Source organism: Gallus gallus, chromosome 2 (assembly GCF_016699485.2).
Source record: "Gallus gallus isolate bGalGal1 chromosome 2, bGalGal1.mat.broiler.GRCg7b, whole genome shotgun sequence".
Taxonomy (NCBI): Eukaryota; Metazoa; Chordata; class Aves; order Galliformes; family Phasianidae; genus Gallus; species Gallus gallus.
Window position 1 is genome coordinate 145041641 of NC_052533.1, and position 21982 is coordinate 145063622.

Genomic DNA, 21982 nt, shown 5'->3' on the forward strand with positions numbered 1-21982 from the left:
TAGGAAAAACTTCTCTGAAAGAGTGGTCAGGTGCTGGAATGGGCTGCCCAGGGAGATGGTTGAGTCGCCATCCCTGGAGGTGCTCAATGAAAGTACAGACATGGTACTAAGAAACATGTTTTACTGGGTATCATTGGTGGTAAGGCAGACAGTTGAACAAGGTGGATCTTAGAGGCCTTTTCCATCCTCAGTGATTCTATGATTCTAAGAGGTTCATGTGTCTTGACCCACTGCATAAATCTGCCTCAAGGTCTTGTACTCTCAGCCTCTATCAAAGCTGGCAGCTTGGCACAAATGAGTCTCTGGAATGGAGAGAGGCTGCTGATGGCTGGGGCAACCCTGCAGGGATTTCACAGGAAGGGTTTCATGACTGTTTGAAAATGTGGCCAGATACATGTCCCATGAGCTGCTGAGATTTCTTTCTCCTAGCTGTCCTCTTTTTGGTTATTTTAAAGGTTAAGGTTTAAAAAAAAACTCTGTGGGCCAAGCCCTCATGAAATCCTCCCCAGTGGGGACTATGGGAATGCTTTGCTGAGGGGATTTCTACTGGTGAGTTGCTTTTTTTTCCTGCAACATCTGTCTGTTCTGAGGTTGGCATCGACTCAACTGCTGTTCACAGAATTCAGCTTACAGCTGGAAGTAAATGCATTTATTCCACCCCTTTTCTCCACTGCAGCCAGGTGTGTTCTGCTCTCCTGAAGTGATGCTGATTTATTTATTTCCCTCTCTTACCCTCTGCTGTTGGAGTGCCCTTGCCCTGCAGCTGTGCTGGGCTGACAAAGCAGAGCCCCAGAGTCCTGCCACAGTCCCAGTATCAGCAAATTCAGCTGGGAGCAACAGAGATTTTTGCAGGTATTAGGCTGTGTGGGAAAGCAGAGTTAATTCAGAACTAACCTGGCTCTTTCCTGGGAATGAATTCATTGCAACACTTAACTCCAGGCAGCAATGAGGGAGAGATTTCTTCCTTTGTTCCTTGAATGACAATTCAGCACACTCTCGAAGATGCTTAGCTGCTTCTTTTCTGCATTTGTGGTGGATCATACCCATGGGTCTAATTAGAACTGCACTGTGACAGTGTTGGTATGGGAAAATCATAGAATTTTAGAATCATAGAATCATTATGGTTGGAAAAACCAATAAGATCATCCAGTCCAACTGTCACCCCATCACAACCATGCTCACTAAACCATGTCCCTCAGTGCCACATCTACACATTTCTTGAACACCTCCAGGGATGGTGACTTCACAATCACAAGGATCATTGAGTCCAACTCCTGGCTCCACACAGGACCACCTAAAAATCAAATGAAACATCTGAGAGCGTTGTCCAAACACACCTTGAACTCTGACAGCTCAGGGCCGTACCCACTGACATGGGGAGCCTGTTCCACACCCACCGCCCTATGGTGAAGAACCTTTTCCTAACACCCACCTGACTCTCTCCTGACACAGCTCCATTGAGGACAAGAATGCTTCCCAGTTTGTCCAGAGCAAATCCGAAAAAAGAAGAAGGGCCTTTTAAGAGCCTCCATGTCTCCTGTGAGAAAGTCCCAGATGTGCTGAGAGGAGAAGCTGTGCTCTGGGACCTTGGTCTGCAAGGGTCACAATGAGGAGGTAAAGGCAAGCAGAGGGATCCTGGCAGAGCTTGAAAACATCATGAGAGAGAATTACATTTGTTCAGTGAGAAGGAAGAGCTGGCAGGGGACCTTTCCCCTCTCCTCACATCTGTCCAGTGCTGAGCAAACATCAACTAATCTTCCTGACACTTCTGTAAGACAAGGAAGCATTATAGTGCCATAATGATAAGTGCAGTGGAAACCACAGCTGCAGTGACGCATGCTGCACAAAACCACTGCTTGGGTGGACTCGGTCTCAAAATGTGCAAATATAACCCATCAGGAGCTGGGCTGAGATGTGTTTCCCACAGCAGGTCAGGGGCAGACTTCAGGAGGCAACCCAGGCGTCCTGTCTCACAGCTCTCACTTCTGGACTATGACGAGCTCTGTCAGCCAGGGAATAACAGGCTAATGGAGCCTGTAGGGTTGAGGAAGTAATTAAAAGCTGATCTGAGCTCCTGCTTTGGAACAACAAGAACAACAGTCATATTTTCTTAATGATATAAATTCACCCTTTCATCTCCAAGCTGGCAGGAGCCATCTATTGTTCATTTCTCCTATGCTTGCTCCTAATCTGTTTTGCTCAGCAGACATGATGCTGTGGGAGACAATTTGCCAGGCAGTGTGATGTGGACACAGAAATCAAAATGGAGTAAGGAATGCTAGTTCACAACAACAAATACATAAAGCTTTTCCGTCAAAGGTGCAAACTCTTGTTCTTGTTGCTCAAAGCCGGATATTTGTCAAGTAACAAGATGTATCCATGGGCTCATTCTCAGATGAGATTTCCAAAGACATGTTAGAGGGAGGGAAAGCAGGACTATCTGGCTTTTCTGAGATGGCTTTGATTCATCCATTACTGAACTTAATGGGAGTTGGTGTTCTCTTGCAAGAAGCATATGTGTGCCAGCACATCCCTTGCAAAGCCAGCAGGCTGAGGGAAGTGATGATTCTCCTCTATTTTATAGAATCAGAATCATAGAATCATTAAGGTTGGAAAAGACTACTAAGATCATCTAGTCCAACCGTTGACCCATCACCACCATGCCCACTAAACTATGTCTCCGAGGGCCCTATCTAACCTTTTCTTGAATGCCTCCAGGAACAGAGATTCCACCACTTCCCTGGGCAGCCTGTTCCAATGCTTCTCTTTCTGAGAGGAATTTTCTCCTAATAACCAATCTGAACCTGAAGCATTCTTTGTACTTCTGTGAGCCCTGGGGTGAAAATTATTGGGCAGGGGGAGAGGAACAGATATGCACAGTGACTGCATGAGGGGATTTCCTAGCCACATAGGAAAACTGGCCGAAAAGGAACCCAAGCAAAAAACCCTCTTTTTGCAATCAGCTTCCCCAGAGAGCTCGGAAGGACCCTGCCCCAGCTCATACCCTGGTTTCCTCCAAGCCTGTCCATCAGGCCTGCTGAGTCTTTGGTTTGCAGCAATAATTTATCCCCCATGTGATTCAGAAAGTTTTAGTCATCACCCAACAGCTGAATAAACCTCTTGTCTGAATTCCCCCGAAGGCCCAAAAGAAGTCTCTGCTTATTGAACGCTCATTTGACCGGATAATTTGAAGGCAGTTTTCAAGCACTCTGGAAATGACCTGCTCTAACTTAGTTCAGCTCTTCAATCTTTTTGATAGCAACATCAGCAGTTTTCCATGTATTTTTATTCCTGATTGGCACAGGCTCTGACATTTCTACCATCCTAGCATCATGTTTACCCTGCTGAGACTCAGAAGGATGGAAGGGAGCCCCTACTTACCAGCATAACCCACGTGCTACCTTCCTATGGCCTGTGGAAACTCAATTGCAAGGCATCATTTGCAAAGACTAAATGATCTTAAAAGCCTTGCTTCCTTGTTTCCTCTCATCCTAGAACATTTAGAAGTGGCTTCCTAGAACAGGTCTGTCCTCTGGGTATGATATGAATTGCTTGTTCCTTAGCTTTCTCTTTTCTTTCTTGAGCTCTACTAATTAATCCTGCTGCTGTTTTCTGGCTTGCTGGCATGGCTGGGTTGCTTTCTCATTGTTGGGCAGATAAGCTGCAGCATTCCCATGGGCAGAGAACAACAGGTTTTTAGTTCCAGCATTAATGCTTTCCAATAAAAAACTTTGTTTCCTGCAACCAACCTCATGAATGGCTTTGGAACATGCTTTCAGTGAGTCTATTCACTGCACGACCACCTGTGTGAATGTATGTCAAAAAATTAGTCAGGCAGTTGCCTTGTGTTTACACTCTTCCTCACAGTGTGTTTCCACTTGTTGTGGAAAATACAAACTACAAGTGGCAAAAAAACATCTGATGACTGAGCCATCTTTTCAGAACTTTTTGTGATCAGATACAGAAATAGACAATGCATATCACAGTCAGTAGGTAAGGATGCTGATTTCAGTTTGCTGGAGATACAAAGCAAATACTGTCCTGCTTTCTCGTAATGTGATTGTTCCCCCTGAAGGTTCCCCCTTTGCTCATCCATGCCTTTGAAGCCATTACCTATTGCAGCCAGGTCAAGTGAAGGACTAAAGATCTGAGATACCAAAATTCTTACCCCTTTTGCAAATATCATTTACTAGATAGAGTCCTCTATTAAGTGCCTTGACTAACGGAAATATAATGCAGTGATTGCACTACGTATTACTGCAGAGAAGTCTCTAAAGATCTCCAAAACCATTCTTTAAAAACTCCCAGGCTCTAAAAAAATAATTATCATAGAACCATAGAATCATTTGAGTCAAAGGAGACCTTTAAAGGCCATCTAGTGCAACTCCCCTGCAATGAATGGATGGACACCTACAGCTAGATCAGGTTGATCAGAGCCCCATCCAGCCTGATCCTGCACGTCTTCAGGGAGATGGGGCATCTGCCAGCTCTCTAGGCAACCTGTGCCAGTGTTTCACTACCCTTATTGTAACAAACATTTTTGCTACTCAGGGGAATCAGCTGAAGCTTCAGAGGCAGGAATTTATTTACTAGAGGAGAATACTGAACTTGAGTGAGTGATGGTGATGGGGATGTTTCATCCTTTCAGCTTTGAAACCTAAGGGGTCTGAAAGGAAGCCAAAGAAATGGTGGTGAAAGAAAACGTGGGACTTTCAGATCACTACTGGATCAGCCTGAATGCATTGTGAGACCTTTTCAGAAAAAAAGGTCTGAGTGAAAGCATCTGGTTTCATGTTTTTGCTCTGCAGGGGAGATGGCCCCTATAGGAGGCCCAGAAACTTTGGCAGGTCACAGCTGTGATGTACCTCAGGACTCTCCCAGTTCTGCCCCCGGCAAGCACTCCCTGGAGATGCTTACCCCCTGCCCCTCTCTCCCTGTCCCTTTTCTTCCTTGCTTCAGATCTTCTTCCTTGTGCTCATTTACCTTTCCAGCCCATAACTCTGTCCTGAGCTGTCTCACAGACTCTGATCTCCTCCCCAAGTGACTTCGCTGTTGCAGTCTCCTTCTCTTTGCTTCCCACTTGCCTTCATCCACTTATCATGTTATCTTCTCTCTTAGAGGAACTCTGCCAAAAAATGCCCTCTCTGTGCAGTTAGTTTGCCAGATTTCAGCAGGAAAACATTTTTTTTTACCAGAAACCAGGAAGGTTTCTCCTGCTGAGGGAAGATACTTCACTGAATTACTTCCCTCATTCAGATGCCTTAGAGGAGACTGCCTGCAGTGAATCCGGCCCTTCTGTCCCTTAATTTCCCTGTCCAGATGCACCATGACAAGTCAGTAAGAACTGAGTTGTAAAGCCCATCCCAAACCCAGATGGGAATCCTTAGCGTCCCTGAGGTAAGAGTGATGCTTGGGAGATCTTATCCTAGTTCATGTCTCTCCATGGATGACACAGAGCGTAGATGACAATTTCACATGCAGATACCCACTACTGTCTGCACTGACTTTAATCTGTGGTTCCTATTGGCTGCTGCTGAGACTTGTACGAAGCTAGAAAAGAAGGGATGCTCTGGAAGAAGGAGCAGCAGAAGGAGTCCTTATAGCAGAATTTCAGTATGTAAAGGGGGGCTACAAGAAGCAGACAGACTCTTTAGTAGGGTCTGTTGTGATGGAACAAGGGGAAGTGGTTTCAAAGTACAAGAGGGGAGATTTACATTGGATATGAAGAAAGTTTTTACAATAAGGGTGGTGAGGCACTGGCACAGGCTGCCCAGAGAGGTGGTAGAAGCCTCGTCCCTGGAGACATTCAAGGTCAGGCTGGACGGGGCTCTGAGCACCCTGATCGAGCTGTAGGTGTCTCTGTTCATTGCAGGGGAGTTGAACTAGATGGCTTTTGAGGGTCCCTTCCAACTCAAACGATTCTGATTCTGTGTCCCTAATGGAGTGTGGCCAATCAGGACAGTGCGTAGCTATTCTTTAGTTTCTCACAGATTCAGCAAAGTGAGGTTACATTGATAGTTCTGTACTACAGGTCTTCTTTCAGTTGTTGAGTCTTTCTCTGCCCTTTCTCCTCTGCATGTACAGTTCTTCTCTTTTACAAAGGATGGGGCATGTGAGGTGGGGGTTGGACACTTCTCTCACATAACTAGTGATAGGATGAGAGAAAATGGCTTCAAGTTATGCCAGGTGAGGTTCTGCTTGGATATGAGGAAAAAATTCTTCTCAGAAGGAGTGGCAAAGCACTGGAACAGGCTGTCCGGGGAGGTGATGAAGTCACTGTCCCTGGAGGCATTTAAAAAACATGGAGATGTGGCACTGAGGGCTATGGTTAGTGGTCACGGTGGGGCTGGATGATCTTAGTGATCTTTTCCAACATTAACGATTCTGTGATTCTATTATTCTATGAACTCTGTCAGCACAGAGCCTTGCGAGTTACAGGCGCAAGGGATGTTGTTACTACCAGACTCACGCTCCCAGCACTGCAGCTGGATATTGAACAAAAGGGAAAAAAAAAGCAAGGCTGAGTCATTAACAAGTTAAATTCTCTTTCAAAGTCAGTCAGGCGATGCAGCTCAGCTACCTTCCCTTTCTCCCCATTCGGTGTGTGCTTGTGCATTTAGTAGAGCATCTTGTTTAATGAGTAGGATTGCTTTTGATAGATGAAGGTTTCTGATTATGTAATTGCCCTTGTAAGGAAGCACAGAGGAGAATTTTAGCAAAATTGCTGGCTCTTATGCAATACTGTTGCCAGTGTTTACTCTGCAGAGATGCGAATCTCCTCTGTCACTTGGGCAGAAAATGCTGCCTTAATCTTTTAAGACATTTATGAAACATTGGATTATGCCAGGATCAGTGCGCTATCATCTGTAAGAAATTTACTGGCTGATTGGATAGCACAGAACTTTTCAAGGCAGGTTTTATATTTAAACTTTGCATTTCCGTGCCGGAAGAACAGTGAATATTAAGCTCTTAAGAGCCTTGGATAAATCATGAGGTCCAAATTTTCTGTAATTGCTATCAATGGAAAGTTGGGCTTGAGCATCTGTCAAGAATAGAAGCTGTATTGCTGGTCACTGGTCTCCTAGATACATTTTCATCATATTTCTCAGCTAAGGGGATTTAAACACAGCTAAATTGTGCAGTAATACCTAGAGGCCATCTGAGTCTTAACAGTCCCCCGGAGAGCTGTGAGATGATTTAATGACACAGGTTTAGTCTTCTAAGTAGTGACTGGAGCAGTGACTTCAGAGTAAACACAGTAGCATATGGGATATCAAACCACCTTTAGCTCTGGTTCTACAGGTACCAGAATCATTCTCCAAATTTGATTAAAAACTCCCTACCTGTCATCCTACCTTTTCCCCCTACTCTGGCAATGATCAAATTAGAATCACTGGAGATTTACAGGATATAGGTTTAAATTCTTGTTACAATGTAGGAGAATTTGTGAGCTTGAAAAACATTGAATCATTAAGGTTGGAAAAGATCACTGAGATCATCCAACCCAACCACCAACCCTTCACCACCATGCTCACTAAACCATGTCCCTAAAAAACCCTGTTTTTCTGCCTTATTTTGTTTCTCATGTCCCACATTTTCCAGTAGAAATGGACCACACTGGATAGAGATTTCAGATAGCTGAAATAATCTTGTGTCTCTGAAAGCCACAGCACCAAGAGGATGCTGAACCACAGCCTGTAGCCTCTAACACCTCTTGTCTCCAAACAGGCTTTCTTGTTGTTTTTAGTTACATCTAACTTAGCCATTGAGAGACTGGCTGTGGCTGAAATGTCCTACTGGAGAGGCAGAGTCTATTTCCCTGTCTCTCATATCTTTGGGTACCTGTGGGAAGTAAGGTTGCTTGCACTGGAGTAAGCTACTGTGTTTAATATGGTACAGTGGAGAATCACACTTATAACCTAGGATCTCCTGGACAGATCTTGTAGTGTCTTTTTACAGTTGCTGACAGTCAGTTGTGAGGCTCTCTGAGACGTCTGCTGTCTACAGAGCCTGGATGCAATATGAATATTCAAGCTCAGGTTGATGGCACGATTTTGCACAGGATGGAAACTTACTGATTCAGGCAAACTGTTGGATTGATGTTGGTCTGGACCTGAAATTCATCTGCTTTGGAAGCCCATGGTGGCTTCCAAAGCAGTATAGTTCAAAGCTTGAGGGTATTACAATTAGTGCCATAAAAGTGTAGCCCTTTTTCAAACACACATTTGAATGTATTTGCGATCCAGTTCTCACATAACCATCATATGTATGCAGTATATGACAAAATTAATAAACTTTGTATCATTATCCTTGATGAAGCAGGATACTGGCCCAGTTGACCAAGTGTTGACATTTTTAAGGAAGTCTAGCACTGTGATATGCAACATTTTCCATGCCCAGTAATAAAAAGCCCACAAACTGTGTTTCAGCCTGCATTTAGGAGGTACATGATGTCCCTAGGTAATCTGGTCGGTCGCAGTTCCTGCACTGGGAACTGCTCTGCAAAGCAAACACTCATCTTATGCTTGGAGGAGCACAAGAAGAACTGAACATGCTCATGTGTACACGCCTGGACCATCTTGCATAAGGCTGATATTGTTTTGTAGCCATACCAAACCGACATCAGCAGGTGTGAACACCCCTAAGTACACAATATTCCCTGCTTATTTCTTGCTTTTCACCAAATGTTTGCAAATAATTATCTAAAGGTTCCTCTCCCCACTTCCTCTCCAATAACCCAGCAATGGATCCTCATGTTCTGGTTGTTTCCCCTTTTACAGATAGGAAAACAAAGGCAAAGACTTAGCAGAGCTGGGAATAGCTTATGTTGTGAACCGGGATGTTTCAAGGGCAGATTAAACTGAGAGAACCAAGGACCTGTTCAGGCACACTTGCTCTTGCCTTGGGGCGGAGGGAAGGAGGAGGTCACCTCTTCACCTCCTTCCCAACCGTGCTCTCTGCGGTTTGAGGATCCACCCAGTTTCTTTGGTAACAAGGCCCTCCCATTGGTGACACACAGATTTCTCTTACTCTTCCTGTTTATGTCTTACTGATGCCCTCGTTCTGTGTTTTCAGTGCTTGGGGCTCTGGGACTGGGAGCACGCTATTTAGTGAATGGGACACACTGAACTCCTTGAACTGTGTCAGGAGAACTACATTGCAGACCAAGCCCCACTTTGATTCTTGCATGTGTACAAAATACTGATGGATTAACACTGTGGTAGTGTTAGCACTGCACTGTGTTATACCAGGTGCTATCACTTCTTCTGCAAAACTCCTATAAGCACAAGACCAGTGGCTCACCCAACTGAAATATGTGTGCCTCCACATCATGGTGCTGGGGATAGGGAATGCAGAGGTACTCCTGACCCAGAGAAGAGACCAAGCTGCCCACTGGCACCCTTTGTGCCTCAGACTGCCCTCCAGCATTGTGATGCATGTTTGTTTGTGGTTATGTTTGTTAGCAGGTCACCAGGTAACAGCTGGACTCCCTGGGTGTGATGGTGAGGGTGGGAAGGAGTTAATTTCTCCTAGGGTGAGGAGAGTGAGGAACTGGGTGTGAGTCACGTAGGCACAGTAATGGTGTTATCTGGGAGATCTGTGGTGGATGTGGACTCTTCCACATCACCCAGCCCCCTAGGAAGGCTTTCCCCTGGTGGGAGTGCCTGGGTCCAATTGGGGCTGCAGAGGTGGGATGGGCAGGCTGGGGCTTCTGGCAGTGTTTCACCTTCCATGACACTGAGATCTTTGGAACATGGTATTCATGCTGCCTTGACTTCTTCCTGGTGTAAATGACTAAACAGGGCAATATAGAGCCCTCCCTATGGCCCTTGGCCAGGAGAAGGAAATCACAGACTCCATCTAGCAAGTATTCACCAGTATTGACAGGGAGGAACTTTGTGTTTTGCCTGTCTTACACAGCTCTTGCGGCTCTCAGAGAATCATAGAATAACCTAAGTTAGAAGGGACTTACAAGGATCACTGAGCCCAGCTCCTGCCTCCACACAGGACTCAAAATTCAAGCCCTGTGGCACTGCAGGAAAGATGGTGGTGAAGGAGGTGGAGTCACTGTCCCTGAAGGTTTTCAGGAAGAGGATAGATATGGCACTGTGGGACATGGTTTGGTGGACATGGTGGGGATGGGTTGATGTTTGGACTAGATGATCTTAGTGGTCTTTTCCAACCTTAATGATTCTGTGATTCTATAGAAGATGTGTCTGTCTGGTGTGTGAGCAAATACACAGGCCATAGGAACGTCATCCTACTGCAAAGGGAGGATCTGGATGAAATACTGAGCATGTTGGTGAAAGCCCTGTTCAGAATTGGGAAGGTCGGTGGCCTACTAGAAATAGAGATAACACTCTGGCATGGTTGAAAGGAGATAGTGTTGTGTTGTGCCCTGGCCTTGGCAGTCTTCCCATAGCCAGCCCTGCTCAGGCCAAGCTGGGCTTTTCTGGCAGGCTCAGGCCTCTCAGCATAGGTGAAACATGAATGAAGGACACGTGGCACAGACACCATTAACCTGGAAGCCACAAAACCGTGCTCCTTGGAGTTCCCTTCCTGATGTGAGGCTGCACCAGTGGGCACAATGTTCACACAGGGACATCTGCACTTTATTGTAGGATTTTTCAGTTCTGGGATAGTTCAGTTTGGAAGGGGCCTCAGGAGGTCTCTAATTCAATCTGCTGCATATCTGGAGGAAGTGCAAGGAATTTCTTATGGGTCATTCATGGAGAGGAGAGGATGATATGCAGGACCAGTGCTGGTTTTGTGGCTAGTAAGTGGTGAACTACTGTTGAGGATATGGTCAGGAGATAGAGCTGGACTGTCTTCTCATTCCCAGATGGCCACTGGCTTCCAGGATGAGTTGAAGTGTTGAGCCATGTAGCAAGGAACTGCAAAGTATCATCCCTATGTGCCCCTTATCTGAATCATAGAATCACTGAATGGCTTGGGTTGCAGGGGACCTTGAAGGGCATTTAGTTTCAACCCCACTGCTGTGAGCAGGGTTGCTGCTCACCGGATCAGGCTGCATAGGATCCCATCCAAACTGGCCTTCAGTGTCTCCAGGGATGGGGCATCCACAACCTCTCTGGGCAGCTTGTCCCAGTGCTTCACCATGCTGAGGAAAGACTTTCTTCCTGATATCTATCCTAATTTTCCCTTCTTTTCATTTAAAGACATTCCCCCTTGTTCTATCACTATCAGATTGTGTAAAATGTCAGTCCCTTTCCTGCTTGTAAGCTCCATTCAGGTAGTTGAAGGCTGCAATGAGGTGTCTCCAGAGCCTTCTCTTCTCCAAGCTAAACAAGCCCAAGAGAGTTATAAGGTGCATTGATGGGGCTGTTTACATTGGAGTTCTTTCATCCTAATGTTACTAAAATCCACAGCAACATCCTGACTCCTATACCCAATATTCAGGTAAAGATCTGGCGGATTCTATGATTTCAAAGCAGAGAAAATACTTCTGAATCTGATACTGCCATACTGGTCCTTGACTTGACCAAGGCTATTAATGATGGGATTAGGATAACATTAATGCAAGCAGGGCTTGTGATCTTCTTACAGAGCCTTCAGAGGCAGGAAGCAACACTGGACCATTTAACAAGATTTTTTTTTTTTTGGTGAAACTGGCCTAAGAAACTCCCATCTTTGTTCCTTTTCTTTTGAGCCTACACTAAAGTTTGAGTTTCTCCTCCCTGGTGACAGCAAGACTGCTTCTTGGTAATGCTGGATCACTGAACTGATGCAAAATATCTTTTTTTGCTGTGAGTTTCTAAATTCTGGGGAGAGAGGTCCAGCCACAGCAAGTTATTTTAAGTTTGGAACTGAATGAGGAAAGATAGCAGCATGTGAGCCATGCAATATATATAGTGTTTAGTTCATCCGTTTTGAGATCTTACATCCAAGATAAACCCAAACTTGATTCATACCAGTGCCTAGCACTGTAACTTGAATCAGAAGCTGAGCATCATGGCTTTACCACCAAGCAAACCTCCTTTGTTATTATTCATAGAGTTGATACCTATCAGTCAAGGGCAGAGATCTAGACTCTTCTTATCATGGAGGCCAGCATGTCTAAACATGCAGATGCAGAGGAGACATATCATCCCCACATAACCGGTGGTTATGGTAGAATGAAGAGCTGGAGATACTTTGAGCGTCTCAAATAATGTGTAGTGTGCTTAGATGAAAATTCAGCCAGTTAAATTGCTTCTTAGCCTCCATTGGGCAGTGCTGTTTTGGTCCCTGATGGCTGTAACATGAAATCAGTCACCTACACCCATGGAGACACCCACAATTAAGTCACAAACCTGCAACTGCCTACTTTTCCCAATGGCTTTCCAAATGCTTCCTTTGAGGTCACATAGGGAGGTTGTGGTGGAGATGGGGAACGCCTCTGTATCACCTGACTCGTGGGCTGGCAGGCCGGCTCCTCTTTGCTCATGCCTGTGTGCTGACAACACTGTCTTATGTCCCCACCTCATAGAGAACCATAGAGTCATTAAGGTTTGGAAAAGACCTCTAGGATCACTTCAGAGGTGCTTCAGGGTTGCAGGTCAATGACAACAACATAAAATAACAGCAGTGACAAAATTACTCTTCTAATTGCCAGAGGAATCACAACAATTACTATTGATAGTATTGGCATTCATAACAATGGCAGGAATAGTAGGTATTCAAATTGACAGGTAACTAATTTTGATCCTCCAACATATTAATTATAATTTCTGCTATTAGTCCTGATATTACATTCAGAAGGCTACAAAGAGAAGGCTCAGCCTGAGTCAGACTGTTGAAAAAGAGGTGAGAGTGATCTGCTGCACATCTGTCTGCAAAGATGCTCAAGGTTATTCCTGAAAGGAGAAAAAATCATAGAATGGGCAAGTTCTAGAAGCGGAAGAGATGCACATATGTGTAATTTCCAGGTTTGGGAGCTGTAACGGGAATATAAGGAATATTTGGAGTGCATAAGAATTAGAGACAGAGGTAGTGGTCAAGGGTTGGCAATTGGCAGCGCATCAGAGTGACAATGCACAATGGCATTGGTCATGTTCACCATAATGGTTTCTCAGCTGAATTTCCAACAGCTGTGCTACAGCTATGTGTGTGTCACTGCCTGCATCCACAGAACATCCTGATCAGACAGCAGTGCATGGACAGATAGGAAGATTGTCTCCTGGGGGGTCAATACATCTGCACTGCAAGGTAGGACTTTCATGGGGCTCGGGGGAATTACATCCACTTTCTGATGATAAAGATGAATTTTAGCATTTCTCAAATTTTTTTTTTTTTTAATCTATGTTTGAGAGACTGCAGCTTGCGAAATAATGGTGTTTTAGTACAAAGTTAGGACATCAAAATTGAGCCTCAAGCAGAAAAAAAAGAAATCTCTCTTTCATCCTCCTCTGTATCACCTGCCACAAATACCTCCTCTGTGGAAAAAAATCCCAAAACATTTGGAGTACTGTTACAGCATGGAATAAAGTCAGATTCTGAAAATTAAACCTGGGAGCAACAGCAGCTCCTATCCACGTGGTGTTCCAGGATTGCAGGCACACTGCACGCATCTCTGTGTTCCCATAGTATGCAATACTACGGATGAGAAGTAATGGCCTTGAGTTGCGCTAGGAGGGGGTTCAGGTTTGGGTATCAGGAAAATGTTCTCAGAGAGTGGTCAAGCATTGGAACAGGCTGCCCAGGGAAGTGGTGGAGTTGCTGTTCTTGGCAGTGGTCAAGAAACATGTAGACGTGGCACTGAGATAAATAGTTTAGTGGGCATGAATGTGATGGGTTGATGGTTGGACTTGATGATATTAGAGATCTTTTGCAACCTTAATAATTCTATGATTTCATGATATAGATGATGCTCCTTGCTTTACAGAAGCAAGAATAGAGATATAGAATTAGCGGGCTTGGGATAACAGCGCAACTTTACCCCCAGCAAAGGGCAAGGGTTCTCTAGGTCTCCGTTAGCAGGGCAATAGATCCTGCAGGTAGCAGAGGAGTCATGACTGTTCCCCTAATGTGACCCTGCTTGATGTTCTGTCACCAGTATTTTTAACTCTGGTGCTTTGGAAACAGAGTGCTCCCAATCCATATTTAATTGTTTGTGGATTATGCCAGCTCTGGGATTGTATCTGCAACCCAGCAACACTGCAGCTTGCAAGCAACTCTACTGACATCTGCCATGTGCTGCTTTACATCCCAAAGTTGGCTGAACTTCCTGAACTTGGCTAGTGCTGGGGGAAGGACTGGAGGTGAAGGGGAGCAATCTCAGTTCTGATTACCCTGATGGTGTTTGGGAGTTTATTTTCACCAGGCTGACTGCTTGCTGTCATTCATTCATCACTTCATCCACAGGATGCTCACGCCACTGCCATGCATGCTGACCTTGGTAGGTTGGCCAACATCTCTGATGATGACACATAGTAATTTGCTTCTGACGGGAACATGGGTTGGTTTTGAGTATAAGAGGATGTACCATGGCAGGACTGAATGTTGCTGCAGGACTGAAGGGAGGAGATGGCATCTTACAGACCTCTGTGGGATGGGAGAGAAAGTGTGTGTGGTCTGCTAAATGGTCCTGGAAGGAGGAAGGGAGGATTGTTGCTGTCTTAGCCCTCTCCAACATAAATCTACACCGATGCACTATCAGCTAAGAGAAATGTTTCTCTTGGGACAGCTCAGTGCGACCGTACAACTCTGGCTCAGTGTGTGTTACTTGGCTGATGGACTATGATGATTAAAACCTTACAGCTGTTTCTAGCTGAGGGATCTGAAGACCAATAACCTGAATTTGCTGATCCTGCAGTATTTCCCACAGGAGGCTGGAACTGTTAGAAATGTTTCAGATGTACTTTGCTGCTGAATATATATGTTACTTTTCTAAGCTACCATCAAGCAGTCAGCAAATCTTTGCCTGTCTGAATAGCACTGTTTCTGAGCAATGCCATTTTCCTCTATTTGTGCATGTTTTAATTGGTTGGTGGAAGACACGACAGTCTGTTGGTCACAGATTTGCTCTTTGTGGGCCTGAAGTGGACAAGGGACAAGGTTCAGAGTAGGTTGGTTTAGTTGTCATCTATCTGTGTGGATTCCTGTGTGGCATTGTCTTCCCCTCTTTTGAAGGTGGTGTTATGCTATCAGCAGAAGGCATTTGGTATTTGGTAGAAACGTTGAGACCAGCAAGAATGGATGAAAATCAGTGTGGAAGCACCAGAAGGGACCAATGGTGGAAAGGCTGCATAAATGATAAGTATAAATGGCCCCTAGATGAGCAAATTGACAAAATCCCAGCATCATGTTCACTGTCACAAGACACTCGGACTTGAAGATTAATGCCAGTGTGTAAATTCTGGTGACTCATAGAAGTGGGACAGTATGGTGACACCTAGCACAGACAGCTCCTCCAGGTACAAGAGATACATCCAAACTCAGCTCATTGTCACCAAATGGGGAGAAACCCAAGAAATGTGATGAAGATTTGGCAGTCATTGTCCCTTATGTCTGGAGCAGAAAAAAGCTGAAGGGCTCTGGAATGCCCATGTCCTGAAATGTGACATTCAACAATATCCCAAGAGGCTGTTAGGACAGAAGGAAGCCTCACTCATTCACATTTCTGTAGCCAGCAAAAAGCTTTCCTTGGATGTAAAATTGGAGTTGAAATTGTCTTTGCCTCTGAGTCATTCCTGAAATCTCTCCCATTGCTATTTGTCAGATGCAATCACTCCAGAAATAGCAAGTAGTGGCAGAAGCAGCAGCTGTGGCCCAGGGAATACACTGTAGACTTCAGGAAAATGGTGCCTGTAATGTGCCCAACTGATGCAGAATTAATCAGGTTTGAAAAAAGAACACGGCTTTTGCACCCTGGGGGACTGTTGCTAAAAAATCCTGCCTATGTGGATCTTCCCATCCTGCTCCTTGACATAACTTCTAAGGGAAATAAATGAGTTTATCTCCCGCATTGCCTGGAGACCTTTCACATGGAAATAGTGGGATTAAGGAGATTAAGATTTAGCTTCAACTTGGATAAAGAACAACAAAGAAGAATGATTAACACATGAAATGATTCTCAGTCATTAGATCTGAAGTTCAGTCTCTGTATATTGCCTCTAGTGACAGCTTTTCTGTTGTGTTCATTGCTGTCACATCTGATCCCATAAGAGAAGAGGAGTAAACCAATTGGTTCCCTACAGTGGAGTGGGTTGGCTCTAAAACACCCATGAGCTCAGTTATGGAAGAGGGAGAAGGCATGGAAAAAGAAAAAGGAGACTGGTAAAATTTCTGGGATATATGTAGGGAAAAGTCAAAGGCAGGAAAGCATGGAGAACATGGATAATGAGATAGAAAGCAGAAGCTAAGAGTTGAGGTATGGATCTGAGGAAAGTAGAAGGGAGAAGGTAGGAGGCCATGGGCGTGGTGAAGACCTGCTGGGGCAGAGCACAAAGCTGCAGGAGGATACTGGTGTGAAGCTGGATGGTGTTGATGGGCCACCCATAAGGAGTGAGAAGTGGCCACAGAATCATGCCAGAACCATGGCACTATTACAGGTGTGGTCCAGATAGCAGATGGGAATGTGGAGTTAAGGAAGTGAAGGATGTGAGGCTATGAAGATGCAGGTGAGAGGGTGTGTGCTGGGAGAGATGGTGATGCAGAGCCCAAAAATACTGCCTGAAAACTTGGGCAGCAATTGCATAGCTGGCTAGGAGAAAGGCAGGGAGACTTCTTCATGACAGCTCTCATCAGAGGTGGTCAGGTGTTGGGACAACTCAGCCTGAGGACTCCAAAGCAAGGCCTGCAGTTAGGATTCAAGGTTTAAATGCTTTGCTGGATTTTCAGAAGTCCTTAGGTTCCCCTGGGCCATGTGTCTCCCTCTTAAACCAAATCTGGCTTCCAGCATCTGGAGATCTTTCTGATCTCTCACTTGAAGTGAATCACTGCATTTGGATCTTGGAGCTGAAGTTAACTGGAAAGATGTTACTGTCCTGATCAGTGACCATCACATTCCCTGAGGGAGGCTCCTGGCTGTCTTGGATCTGCATGAACCATAATGACGTGGAAGTGAACAATGCAAACAACCACGTGATGTCTGTGTGTGAAAGCAGAAGTATTCAGCCTCACAAGACTCTGACATTGCAACCAGGCACTGCTTTCTTCTTTAGCTGGGGCAAGCTTTTCCCAACCTCAGTAGCTGAGGCGGTCTCTTCATGTCACTGTGGAAAGCTGTGGAGATTCATTACCACCAAGATCCTTTTGTTGTCAGTGTGGAGGCACCTTTTGGAGCTGGAATTTCTGCTCCTGCATCGTCTTTTCTTTAGTACCTGGATCATGAGGCTTTTAGAAAGCCTGGATTATCTTTCATTCAGAGCTTGGATCACAAGGCCAAGACACCAAATGAACATGTCCTGGGGATGGGAGCTCCTGTTTGGCCTATGGCATTGTGACTCTGACTGTCTCAAAAAGTTAGATCTTCTGCCAATAAAAGGAAGCTGTCAAGCGGGGGAATTAGAGATCTTGGAAAGGCAGGGGACATCTTGGCAATGGGCAGAGACAGCAAATACAACACTGGCTTCTTTTAGCCTTGTGAATGGTTTGAGCTTTTTCCCGTGTATAGGTTCATGCCCTCCCCATGTACAGGACCAGACTTCCTTGGTCTTGGATGTAGGCATTATGGGCTCAAATCCAGTGGTTGTGTAGCCCCCATGTTCAACAGACTGGGCCTACCTGTGGCTTCATTTTCTGGACTGATAGGGGTAAGGACCAAGGGGTTTGCTCAGTGGGACTCACAGATCAACTTTTTTTGCCTGGATAGATGGTACAGGACAATGTACCTCAAAATCCAATTTTTGGAGTGTATGTCTTCCCATGTCAGGCTGACTTTTCTCTATGAGGACAAGGTAAACAGTAGAACCAGGTGTGCAATCTCTATTGAGGTTTTCAAGACCAGGCTAAGTAAAGCCCTGAGTAATCTGGCCTAAATCCCATAGCAGTGTTTGCATTGAGGAGGATTGGGTGGTGACATACTGGTGTCAGTATAGTAAGATGCTCAGTTTTCCCAAAGAGATGCCATTCACTGACTCTAGGTCACCATTGACATTGGTGACCTGAAGCCAGCTGCCCTTCTTGCTTGGTGCAAAGTCAAGGCCTTGTGGTACCGAAAAGTTTAATACCACATTAACACGATATCCAGGCTCAGCCCTCCCCCGCATGGCATTTTGCAGTTAGCCGGGCCATAGTCAAGTTCAGTTTCTAGACTCACCCAAAAAGCTGGTGTGATCAGGACCATGTTGGAGGCTGGGCGTCCATGTCCAGGAGGGTTGCCCGAATTGCATTCTCTGGATGACCTCACAGTTCTGGCTTGAGCTCACAGTGACAGGTGTTCTGACCTCAGGTGTTCTCTACCCTGTGGTTGTTTCACACCTATGAAGCAGCAAAGCACTTGGTCCTCCACTTCATGCCCCACTGAACTGGTTGTGGTGTTCAAATCACATTTCAGGGGAGATGGAGTGTCCACCACTACCACCAGCAGCTTGGTGAGGACAGATCTTCTCAGTGTGATTCATGGAGTTACTCAGCTTTAAGGACACAGAGCAGAATCTCAGTAGGCAGGTAACTGCTTTCTGCTTTCTTCAGTGGAGAGAGCAAACACACCTCTCTGCACACAACCAATATGCGTCACTGATATTTCTGCAGGGTAGGTTAAAATTAGAAGCCCTTCTTACTGGCAGAATTAGATGTGCAAAACCTCTTGGACTTCTTGCAGGTTTAGTACCATGACTGCTCCAAAATTTAATTTTTAAAGGAGATTTTATTCTCACCCTGCAAACTTCAGTGCTTCCTAGTGATTCTGGACTTGCTTCCCCAAACAGTTGGCTGCTCACATGTTGTGGAGTTCAACATGTGTAAGGTGAAAGAAGTGTGTGAGGTCAGAAAAGCTCATGAGATTCTGATTCCAGGGGTCCTTCATGCCCCTGTATACTTTAAAGGTCCTCTGCAGACTGCAGAACAGTGCAAACCAGCTTGAAGCCTGCCTGCTCTTGGCCTGATCTGCAGGTCACTGCTGGTTTCTTTACAGAACAACTTGGTCTCTTTTTGTGCTGCACCATATGTTAGATGGGACACAGATGTTTGCTCTGACAGTGAGTCATTAACACAGTGTCAAGAAGCTGGTTTACTTGCAGCTAGATCAGAGAAAGTCAGAGCTATTAGCATGCGTGAAAACAGCAGAGTTCATGTGCTTTTGTGGGAGTCTGGGGACAGCCAGACCAAACAGACCCAGCAAATGGGTACCTCTCTACGGCCAATACAGTAATAAATTTGCCTGTCCCTGCTGTTTAACATGGCTGAGTCAGGACTTACCATGTGTATTCATGTAAGACAGCTCAATGGGATGTTCCTTGCTTCTAAGGTGCCCAGATGTGACTGCAATAGCAGTTCTAGGTTCACCCTCTGTGTGCATGTGCTGTACTTTCAAATACACAGGGGGAAAGAGACTGAGATTCCTGCTAGAAAAAAAACCACAGTGCTAATGGCTTTTATGATACCGTGGCTTATCTACAGGACCCTGGATATCAGTTTTGCTCACCCTTTACCTGGATAGACTCACATCCCTTTCCTATCCCTTCTGACACACACTGCAGTTCTGGAGTTTACAACTAACTCTGTGTTTTAATCAAATTGCTGTCCAGCAAGGATAACTTGGGAGCTTTTAAGCAAAACTCTGAAAGTGCAGAGAGACATTCTCTGCATTTGTGATGGGGCAAAGGCAGTGGAGATGGCATGGGAAGAAGTAGGAAAAGAAGGAGGGAGAATCAAAATTCTGGAGCACTTGAAGTACAAGTAATTTTTTTCTGATATTTTTTGTGCATCAGAAGGAAAAGCAAAGACAAGGGATGTTATTGTATTCCATATCTTTTAGGGTCTTTCCACTGAAGCTGGAGCATAAGTCTTATGAGAAGCATCTGAGGGAACTGGGATTGTTTAGTTTGGAGAATAGGAGGTTCGGGGGTGACCTTATCACTGTCTACAACTGCCTGAAAGTAGACTGTGGCAAGATGGGGGTCAGCCTCTTCTCCCACATAATTAGTGATAGGACGAGAGGGAACGGCCTCAAGTTGCACCAGGGGAGATTCAGTTTGGATGTTAGGAAAAATTTCTTCTCCAAAAGAATGGTCAGGTACTTGAACAGGCTGCCTAGGGATTTTGTGGAGTCACTGTCCCTGGAGGTGTTCAAGAAATGTTTAGATGTTGTACTGAGGAACATCGTTTAGTGGGAAATATTGGTGATAGGTGGATGGTTGGACTAGATGATCTTGGAGATCTTTTCCAACCGTGGTGATTCTTTGATTCTAGGATAAGCTGAGCCTGCACCCAGTCCATCCTCACCACTTTGCTCTGGGGTGAAGGAGAGGACCTTGTGGCTCACGGGCTGGTCCTGAGGCTGGCCCATGGCCGTGTGGTGTGGAGGTGCAGCTGGACAGCATGCTTTTGTAGCTCTTAGGTCCTGGAAAGAATGGTGGAAATCCTTACAAGCCCCAAGTTTTAGGACTCAGGAAAGAGGGAGAAGATCCCTGCCTGGGAGAACCGTGATATATCTCAATAAGAGCAGCCAATAGAGAGCTCCTGTAGAGGATGGAAATAAAATGTCAAAGTCTAGGCAGCAAGGCCACAGCTTATATCGAAAAGGAGCCACTCCGCACCTAAAATATGAGGCAAACTCTGATTTTCCTGGTCCACTGCTGTAGTGCTGTTTAGCAATTGCAGATGTGGTTGCTCTTAGAGAAGAACTAAAGATGCTGGGGCCCTTTTTCCTTTTCTAGCTTTAAAAACTAGTAGAAAAGAGCCTCTGGAAGTTTAGGATTTGCATATATTTTAATTTAGAGGAACAAAAAAGGCATGAGCAATGTTGCTATACTGTGTGCTATGAATGTGCATTGAGAGCTCACACCCTTAGAGAAGTATTAGGAGATCTGTAGTAAGAAGATAAAGCTGAGGATGCTGCATGAAAAGAAAGAACGGGAGAAATAATGAGCTAAAGCTGGATGTGCATAAGCAGAAGACAGAGGAAGTAAAGGAGGACATAAAGGGGACATCAGTATCTATCTGTAGGTGTCCCTGTTCATTGCAGGGGAATTGGGCTAGATGATCTCCAAGGGTCCCTTCCAACTCAAACAATACTATGGTTCTGTGAAAATGGCACATGCCCCCGAGGAATATTTCTGCTCAGCTGTCCTGGAGGAGCCGCTACCATAAACCTGAAGAAGGGAAGTTATCACACAACCCAGAAAATACAGGGAAATATTTTCCATGCTGCTCTGGAGACCAGGAAGTTATTTTTGGTCTCTGTAGCACAGCGAGTGTTGGCGGGAGCATGTGCAACAACAGAGTTCTCAGCAGCTGCCATTGTATTTGCTCCTATCGACCTTATCGCTAATAGGTGCAGGATATGAATTATAACGGTAAAGATGTAATCGGAGAGGCCTGGAGACAGCTCGTCTGCTAGGGACGAGCAGTTGCCATGACAGAGCCTCTCACGTTGCTTCTTTTCAAGCAGAGTGGCAGGTAAAACAAGGACTCTGCAGCTTCTGTTGGCTTCAGCATAACATAGGGGATAAGTGACTTCACTGTTCCGCTGGATGTGGGAGGTGAGGACATTTTTATGATTGTGAAGGACAAGGAAAGTCACGTTATTGCACTCCTGGTGAAACACTTTGGTATTCTTCGCAGCACTCAGGCTGGCAGACTTAATGTTATTCTTAGCTATTTCTTATTAAGTCACAACACATGCAGAAGTGCGGCTGAGGCAAAGGATCCAGACTCTTCCTCACTTACAGCAGCTTGAACACCCTAGGCAGTGCTACATCCATTCATACCAGCTCAAAAAATAGCCCAGCAAATCCCACCAGGGGTTTAAACCTTACAAATCAGCTCATGTGATCAGGATGGTTTTGCAGGGGAAAAACAAGCATCCTATACAAGT

The 21982-nt window shown here is 45.2% G+C and overlaps 2 long non-coding RNA genes across 2 annotated transcripts in view; one reads left to right on the forward strand and one right to left on the reverse strand.

The window, feature by feature from the left end:
- Window positions 1-206: 206 nt before the first annotated feature.
- On the reverse strand, window positions 207-18446 carry LOC121110144. The gene is made up of 3 exons (XR_005856055.1): window positions 18263-18446; window positions 1254-1294; window positions 207-1066 (listed from the first exon to the last, which is right to left on the reverse strand). It is a non-coding gene; the product is annotated as an uncharacterized LOC121110144 (long non-coding RNA).
- LOC121110142 overlaps window positions 18412-21982 on the forward strand; it is a 35522-nt gene continuing 31951 nt past the window's right edge. The window contains exon 1 of the long non-coding RNA XR_005856049.1: window positions 18412-18612. This is a non-coding gene — a long non-coding RNA (uncharacterized LOC121110142). The remainder of the gene's footprint in view (window positions 18613-21982) is intronic.